The following is a 9501-nucleotide window of genomic DNA, read 5'->3' on the forward strand; positions in this document are numbered from 1 at the left end:
CTGATTTCTTTTTTTTTTTTTTTTTTGTTTCCTTCCTACATTTGAATAGGAGTCAGATAGGGTCATTCAGACTGCAGGAAATTTCTGCCCAGTCTAGTACTTTATTTTATGTATCTAACAATTAAAACCTAATTGTTGCCCTAATTTGCCTTGTTGGATTTCTCTGTATTTTTGAGCATCTTCTAAGCAAAGACCAAACCGTGGTTGTGTTGTGGTCCTGATACAGGGAATCTGAAAAGTGACCAGTTCTTATTCCTGGAGAATCAACAAATGTGTTTTAATTTTTCACAAAAGAGATGAGCATTTGGAGAAGGATGTTGTAGCTGCAGTGCTGCTCGGTAGAGAGGTCGGAGGTGTGAGGTAGCAGAGAAACTGCAACATGGAAGCAGGTGAATCTGCAGCACCTGTTTTTTCAATGCAGGTGAGCAGTGTCCTTGTTCACATAATGCTCATGGTGGTGACAACATTCTTTTGTCTGTGTAGCTGTACAGAGCCTGTTAAGCTACCCAGCTCTACCCCTGGACAGAGTGTGCCTTTCTTAGTACCTTTCCTCATGCCTGATGTAATTGTAAACTGGGTTTTTAAACAGACACAAGGATGTACGTAATACAAAATATAAACTTGTCAGTGCACAGCAATCACTTGGATTTCTGTGTGACATAAAAGCATTCCTACAACTTCACTTGGAGCAGGTCACCTTTCTATCTTTTCAATGCTTTTGAGCAAATTTGGATCTGTGGATTATAATTTGCTTACCACAAATATGCAAATATTTGGCAGGATATTACAATAGTGGTCTATGAATGCCCTCATTAGGTCTAAGGAAGAACACCCACAGCCCCCCCTCCACTACTCCCCAAGACCAGCACAAGCTTAACTCTCTCCTCATAGGAGTTTTCAGGACAATGTTATTTTTGTTTTCAGCTTCCTCAGAAAAATGTCTTCTCTCCCTTCCCTGTACCCCAATACTTTCATATAGTGTTCTTTGGGAACACCATAAATATTAGAGTATTGTGTCAAAACCAACCTACAGTAAATTTCCTCAGAGAATGAAAATTGGTGAGAATTTCAGGGAATGAAATTCAGAGAATGAATTGGTGGAACCATAAAAGAAATTTACCTTTTTAAGCTGCTTAGATCCTTCGTAGAGAAGAGCCCAAGGAATTCTTATGCCTTGAAGCTAAGACTGGATCAAGGACATAGAAAGGAATAAACTTTACATCTGGTGCAATATGAAGACTCATGAAGTGGTAGCAACATTGTAATGAATGGGTTTACAAACCTGGTTTACATTTAGGTTTAGGGTATTGGGTGTAAAGAAGCCAAAATTATTTTATGACAAGTATGGAACATTTTAAAGGATGGAATTTTAAGGGCATAACTGAAACTTGCATATGAGGACAAAAATGTTCCTCAGAACAGGAAAAGACAGCATACTGCCAACTTCATATGACTAGAGCTAATATGAGGCATTACTCAGAGTTAGTGGTCTTTGAAAATTTGCTTCCTGTTTAATTTTTTAACAGACCTTAACTGAGCATTAGGGTTTATGTTCACTTTTCACTGAAAGATGCCTTTTGTAGGAAAACTGATTGATAGCCCCTGGTTCTAATATTTATTTATATTATTGTATTTTTTATAGCATTACTTAAATTGTGTATTATATGTTATTTATAGTTTTATTTGGATTTCATGGCTACATGTGGATACCTAACAGTCCATGCGATTTGTGACTATAGGAAATAATAATCATGACTTAAAAGAAGACTATTAAATACAGTTTGATTTCAAAGGAAAATAAACACACTACAATAAATATATTCAGATGCTTTAGATGGACATACATTTAAATAGAAGGGCAGATGTTCCATTCTGATATACCCTTCGTCTTTTTAACATCTTTGCACTGAGGAGAGACTACCTCTGAGTACTGGAAGCTTAAAAGCAATTTGTTTGGTCTTTGGTGCAGTTCTTAAAGGTGTCCACAAATACCTGCATGCCTGCAAAACTGGATAAAAATGGATCAGTACACAAATAACTTCTTTCTGCAAATTTAGTGGGGTTTATGTTAAAATGTTCTTCCGGGGCAGTAAGGATTGACTGAAAATTTTATCTATATTATGTAAAGCATATCACTTGAGACTGCACAAGTTGCTTGGTGAAGCATCCAAGCCTCCCATCTAGCTAAAATTCTAACATGCTTCTGAGATCCTGCTTATTTTCTGGATTTTTTAGATGTTCAGTGGCCTGTGGAATATGGAGTTATGGTATTTCAGTGTGCTGTAGCGCATGAATGTCCATGAATAGGCATCGTGGCAGTTACTGCAATTTAAGGTGACGTAAAGACACTGCTCTGTATTCATAGGTACTCATTAGCAGAATTTCATTGACTGATAACACCAAATTTCTACATATCACTAGATTTGCAAGCACACCAGAAATCTCAAATATCTCCATTATATCCCGTCATAATTCTGCTGTAACTCACACAGAGGTTAACAATGCATCCCTAGAGAAGCCAGCTGTCTGACGCATAGACAGTCTGAGACAGTCTTTAAGGAACATGCTTTGGCAAAGTTCCTGTAAGCTCCACCCTGAACAGAAGCCTAATGTGTCCTTCAAGGTGTCCAAGTTGCAACACCTAGAGATGCATTTACCTAAAATTCTTTAAATCTTTTGAACATCTTGATTTAAGTGACTTTTGAGAAGTATGTAGCAACTCAAGAAAACCAAGATGCACATTGGTCTGATTTCCATAATGACTTGTTTCATGTAGTGGCTTCTGCAAAGGGATTAATTGCATGCCAACCCTGTATTCTTGCTGTGGCAGCCTTAGATGATGTTTCCTCAATTTGTGAATGTGAAAACGTTAATGAAGAACTTTCTCTCGTTAGCCATTTGCATCAGACTCTTTTCAGAACTGTCCATGTTCTTGTTTTGGCAAGTCTTTAAATTCTCTGTAACACTGTATTTTAAAAGCCTTGTGAACAAATACAGGTAATTTTGATTAAGATAGTAGTATTCATGTTTCATATCCAGAAGTAAGATATGTTTGGAAAAAAACATGCTGCCAACTGCTAAGAATGAAGTTTGAAACATAAAGAATATGCAGAATTACCAATTCTGAGAAAGCATTTACTTCATGGCCCTCCAAAGTCACCACAAGCTTTTATGTTACCTGTTTATTCATTTCTCAGCCCTTGAAGATTGTCTGTGCATTCCTGACCCATTTTCAGATACCTGATGGCACCAGTTTCTACATTTTCTAGCTTCTGCTTGTCCCTTTGATAGTGTTAATAAAAAAAAATTTAAAAAAAAGAGAGAGAGAGAGAGAGGGAGGGAGAATTAATTTATAAAAGAATAAGGGTAGTGTTTACCTAGAATATAGAATAATGGTGATACAGAAAGGAATGCAGATGGCAGCAGGTAGAACTGTCTATACAGGTGCACTTGCCAGAGTATCTTGCCATTTTGGATAATGTTGCATGCTATTTTAACCTGAATTAAAATGAAAAAAATCCAATGATTGTAACATTGATTTATTATATTGATGCATAAAACAGGTAGCATTTTTCTTGCTGATCTCATTACATTTACTGCTTCTTTTATAAAGCTCCCACTCTTAGCAGAAGGCGCATTTCTCTCCTGGGATGAAGAGGGCCTGCTGTACTGGGATGAAAGTGGGAATTACGCTGAACCTTTCTAGAAATCAGATCAATACCTAAGTGTGGATTTATGTACAAACTTTCAAACATATTTATCTAATAGACTAGGACAAGAGCATGTGTGGTGACAGTGGAAGAATCAAAGGATCCTTGGTGCCCTGCCATTTGTTTAATCCTTTGGAGACTACATCAGTGCTCACAGTACTCTCGTTGTTAAATATTAGCCCAGCCTGCCAAGCTAGTTCACAGACTCAGTTAAACCTGTTTCTAGACATACAGCCTGAGAAGCAAATTTACTGATGTGAATGTCTCCCCATGGCACCCGATTACTTTTTCTACTGTGCTGATAGGTGGGATAGGCCAGTTTAGTTTGTTTCCTTCATGATCTGGAGGTTGAAGGCTGCAGAGGCAGGGAGAATCTCCACTGAGAGTGGGTCCTCAATGTGACAGTATTAAGGAGATTTCCAGGTCTATCATGAGCAACTCCAGGGGATACCTTCCTAGACACTTTGGCTTCATTTATTGAGGCTCACCAGTGGCCTTGCAAACTGAGTCACCATAGGTCTGAAAATCCCTATAATAGTCCTTTAATAAAAAATGCATTCAAAAAATACAGTACTGTACAATATGATACAACACAATACCATATGATACAGCACAATACAGTCCAACACAAGGCAGTACAGTATAATAAAATAATGTTATTAACATTTCTTAATCTGGGAAAATATATTTCTGTGTGGCATAGAAATTCTAAGGAAGTATTAATTCTTTCTTGCTTCTTTCTCCAGTATGCCTAAGCATGCTGCATATCATATATGTCTTTTCATCCTGTTAGATTTTCAGTATCTGGGCTTTATTTATTTGTTTTAAACACTTTTTAATTTTTAGCATTATTCTTTCTGATGGGTTTCCATTGATAACCTTTCTATTATCCTCAGGTTTCAATATCCCGTTTTTTTCTTAAATCTCACAGTTTATGACTAAGGCAGATTTTAAAGTTAGGTAGTCATTGGGGAGTTACAAAAGGTGTTCATATTGGACTGAATTCTTGGAGCTTTGGATTCTCAGTTCAGTAGAATTTAAATCCAGAATTGTCCATCCAATTCTGTGTCCTCATGGTCACAGTAGTGGTATTTCCAGGACATTTGCAAAAGATATTTTCTCTATCATCAAAACCCCATCAGAAAGAAGCTGTGCAAGGTTCTTTTGTACATGTTGAAGAAAGCCTTTTTAAAGTGTGTTCTAAAGATTCACATGTAAGAGAAACTAATTATTTTTTTTTCCTGAAAAGAAATGCAGTGGCCAGCAGATACCTTTTTTAAGTGGTCAGGTTTTAAGAAGTAATTGACTATCACCTCATTAGCTTGGTCTTGTCCCTTCTTTCCCATGAGTCAGACTGTGATAGATGAGTAATGTGATGGCTGACTTTCACAATTAAAACACAAATATCATGTATATGTGTTCAGAGAAGTTTTCTAGACTTATGTTTTACCCCCTTTACGTTGTTGTCAGGGGGTGGTCTGGGTTTGGGACATTTGGGAGGGTCTGCTTATTACTATGGCAGCGCCTGACCTCCAATCAAGTTTTAAGGAAGTGAACTCCACCGCTGGACAGTGAGGAAGGAGTCAATGGACAGAATTTTGGGAGGGGCTGAAAAGCTAAAAGGCAAAACCTCCGTGGTGTGGATGAGCATGTGGTGGGAAAAATCCTCTACTCCCAGCGCCGAAATATGTGGAGAGTTTAGTTCAAGCATGGCTTAAAGAAAAAGGCCATGAAGGCACACAGTTGAGAGAACAGTAAAAGGTAGTTGCGAAGCAGTTCCAAAAGCAGTTCCCAGCCTGATTTCTATAAACAATTAGACACTCTCATGCATCACTTTATAAACAATAAGGTTCTCAGACAGTCTTCCCATAACAAGCAAAACACCCTCTCTGGGAAAAGATGGCACCCTGGGAACAGATATGGAAGTTTTGGGAACCTTTCATATCACAGTGGGAACACTGGTTTTGTTTTTAATAAACAATTATAGATATTGTAAAACAAACCCTGAACCTGGATTTTTCTTTGTCTGAGGAAATTTTAACCAGTCTCAAAATTTCAGCATACCTTTTCCCTGAATGCTAATTAGCTTGATATCTTTGTTTATTTACAGATTATTAAGCAACCTGTTAAATTAATATGTAGCATCATAACACACCTTTCAGGTTTCTTGCAGCTGTTTGCCTGGTAGGTTGTTTAACAGAGGAGCTGTGGCTGATGGAATGATGGTCTCACAGGATTTGCAATTTACTGAAGGAGCAGGTTTTTTTGCACAAGTTGTATTTGTGGCTCATTGGATTGTCTCAGAAGTCAGATGTTAATTGTATCAATAAACATAGCAGCAGTGCCTTTCACTGGTCCCAGGATAGCCACTTTTGCTTCAGCTGGGGTTCTTAAAATGTTCTTTGACTGTATTTTTCCACAGTTGACTTGTACTAAACAGCTAGCATTTCTCTCTGAGTTATCTACCAAGAAAATTGGAGCTGCTGGTGAAATATCCACAGGCCTCACTCTGCTACAGGCATATCAGGAGTTTCAGAAGCAAATCAATAAATTATTCCCACAGTATAACCACCAGTCAGTAATAAAATGAGATTTTCATCAGTAATAGTAGATAATTTTTGCATTCATGCAAACCTCACCATTATTGCAAATTCAATTAGCTCGGATATTCCTTGTTAAAATATTTTAAAACTTGTAAAAGTGGATTCCAAGTTCAGCAGCATCAGTTTTATGATTGGAGGGAAAAGCAAAGAGTGAGAGAGTGAGCAGCTGGCTTGGGCAAGTCAAGCTGTGTCTCGCCTCCTGCTCCTGTGCTCCATAGCTATCAATGCTGCTGCTCACAGGGGGGTGGGGCGGGGGCAAAAACAAGCACTGAAAATGGGACCCTCTGGCCCTTACTGCTGCAAATTCACTCTGAAACAGTTTTTGATTGTGAAATGCATCTTCTTGGGTTGCTGCTGCTGCCAGTAGAGCCAAGAGGCAAGAAGCGAGAGAGGCAAGCGAGAGCCTAAGAGTGAAGCCAACAAACAGGAGAACTCAGCTTGGGCGGCTCTGACTTGTGTAAGGGACCAGCACACCCCTCTGCTGCCTGGTGGTTTAATTTCGGGCTGCAGGGTTTTGAGGAGACAGTAACAATTTTGAGCACAGGTAGATAAGGAGTACAATAATATTGTATTGCTTTGGTTACCCCAAACTTTGGTTGCACCAAAAATGGTAACCCAAGTGGGGGTTTATCTCACCCCTATTATTCAACTTCACTTGATTTATGACTTCAACATTTGAAAAGCACAACAGAGCATAATTACACCTAAGAGTGTAGTTTAATATTGAAAACATTTATTTCCTTTGTTCAAAGGAGCTAGCTTTTGCAAGGCAGAAGCAATATACCTATGAGCTGTGTTTTGACAAAAAATGATTACTGCGGCTCATAAAACACAAAACTAAGATATGGAGTATGGCAGAGCTTAATGAAGTCTGATTTCACTGGCAAAAAACTAATAATCTGAATTTATATTTGTGTAATCTTTGGCAGAGTGTTTGTTTGTTTGTTTGTTTGTTTGTTTGTTTGAACTGGTAGCTTTATATTTGGGAAATTTCCCTCTCCCAGTGCACAGAAAGTCATGCACACAGCCAGTGGGTATTTAAATAGACATTCTGTTAATTATGTTTTGTAGGTACAACTGCTAATTTTGAAACCTCATTTTTTAAATGCCTCTTAGCCAAATTAGGAATTAGATAATTGTGATGCAAGTTTATTCAACAGATACATCTTGATGTTATCTCTGACTGAGTCTGTGCTACAGACTCTTCTGGTGCACACACCTTTTAATGCCAAAACTGTGTTTTTGTACCTGTGGCTTTGTTCATCTGTAGAAGAAAGAAGAAAGCAGATTTATTTTACTAATACCAGAAATATTTTGGTGGAACAGGAGTGATTTTTCAGTACAGTATAGCAGACTTGCTATTATTATACTTTTTTTTTTCTCTGGCAAAGACAGAGCTACCTGTTTGCAGACTTAACTGTAGCTCTGGCATCTTGTAATCTGTTTTGATTCACTTGGCAATCTCAAACTTCCCGTATCCTCTGAAAATTAAGAAACCATTTGGGATCAAAAATGCTTTTCTAATGTCAATGAAAAAATGCAATCTTTGACAAAAAAGAGAGTTGAGAGTGGGTGTGTAGGATGAGATCATGGGGAGAAGGAACATCATACAGGGAACCAGGCATCTGTGTGCTACAGAGGCAGTGCAATGCATGAAGGCAGACTGGGAATCTGTCAGTGAATGCACTAATTAAACATCTCTACTCGCCTAAATTCCAGCTAACAGGTCACAGGAGTGTTTCTGTTTCTTCCACAGGACTGTTTGTCAAGGACAAACTGGAACAATGCCAAGGCATGGGATTCAACCTGGCATTCCACATCGCTGGAGGTATAACATGCATAGCCAAGTTAGTTGACCTGCATGCTCAGCAATATTGGAGCCATATTGAGAAAAGTGGAATTGAAGCCAGTTCTTAATAGGATCAAAGCCAGGGGTGAGGAAATTGGTGTGCTTAGGGAATTGGCTGAGTTACTCAAGGAACCAAAAGAAACATAACTGATTGTCATCAGTCTCAAAATTATGACCTCAAAGTAGTTAAAATTATGTGGCTGAGAATAAGGAATAGTTATAAAAGGTGACAGCCAACAGAGGAGCACAATTAGCCCTAATATATTATAACATATTTTACTCAGGTCCTTTGATTATGAAACTCTAACTGTTTGTAATGAAACAAAATGTAAACAATATGAACATTGAATAGCTGCAATTAGGACAACAGAATGAGGCCAAAGATGGAAAACTGTAGTAGTTACTAAGCCTAACCCGAATCTTGTAGAAATACCTGTGGATGATACCAAATACTAGTTTTTCTCTTTTGGGGAAGCTGGTTTGATGGCAAATAGATAATCAAGATGAATATTTCTTCCCAAGGAAAGTACCAAGGATGCACAGGTAAGAGAGCATAGAAAATGGTTTCAGGGTATCAGGACAATTGAACCATGAAGAGATTATAGTTTGCAAGAAGAGATTATAGTTTTCATTTTTCCATTCTCTGTTTCTCTTTGCTATTCTTTGGGAAAAAATACCAGTGTTTTTTTGTTAATATAGAAAAGAGCGTGTTTACCCTCTAGACTTCAGGCTGTCTATCCCAGAACATTTCAAATGTAGTCTAAGTGTCATTAGTGATAAAATTCCAAAATATTATGAAATAATGAAACTGGTAATGAGAGGAAAATACAAATATCTATGGAAATTCTGCCTACAGATTTTCTTGTGTCTTGCTTGTTGTTTCAGCCTCTCTCAGGAATTCACCTGGAAACTATTGATGAATTTCAGTCATGATACCTCACCATGTCCTGCAGACAGACACTTAAAAAGTTTTGTGTCTGAACATTGGGTATTAATCCCTTCCCTCTGCACAGCAAAATTAACCTAGGTGTTGTGTGCAATTTTATTGGCTTCTACTACTAAAGAAGGTTCTGTGAATTTGCTGTGTAGCAGAGGGACAGGAGAGAGTGTCCAGGCCTTTCATTGGGTATGGATAAGCCCTGATGTGAGCCAGGACACAAGCAGAGGGTGCCCATGGGTGGTTAAGCTGTGAGTTAAGCAGTTCAGAGCAGCCTTTTGGTGACTACCTTCTGGAGATCTGATTTATACTACCAGCAAGACAGTATTGTAGGAGCAGGAGGGAAGGTTCTGAACTGTTCTTCCTCTGTGTTTGCTCAACGGCACAATAGGAAAATCTTAA

The sequence above is a fragment of the Melospiza melodia genome, chromosome Z (genome assembly GCF_035770615.1).
Source record: "Melospiza melodia melodia isolate bMelMel2 chromosome Z, bMelMel2.pri, whole genome shotgun sequence".
NCBI lineage: Eukaryota > Metazoa > Chordata > Aves > Passeriformes > Passerellidae > Melospiza > Melospiza melodia.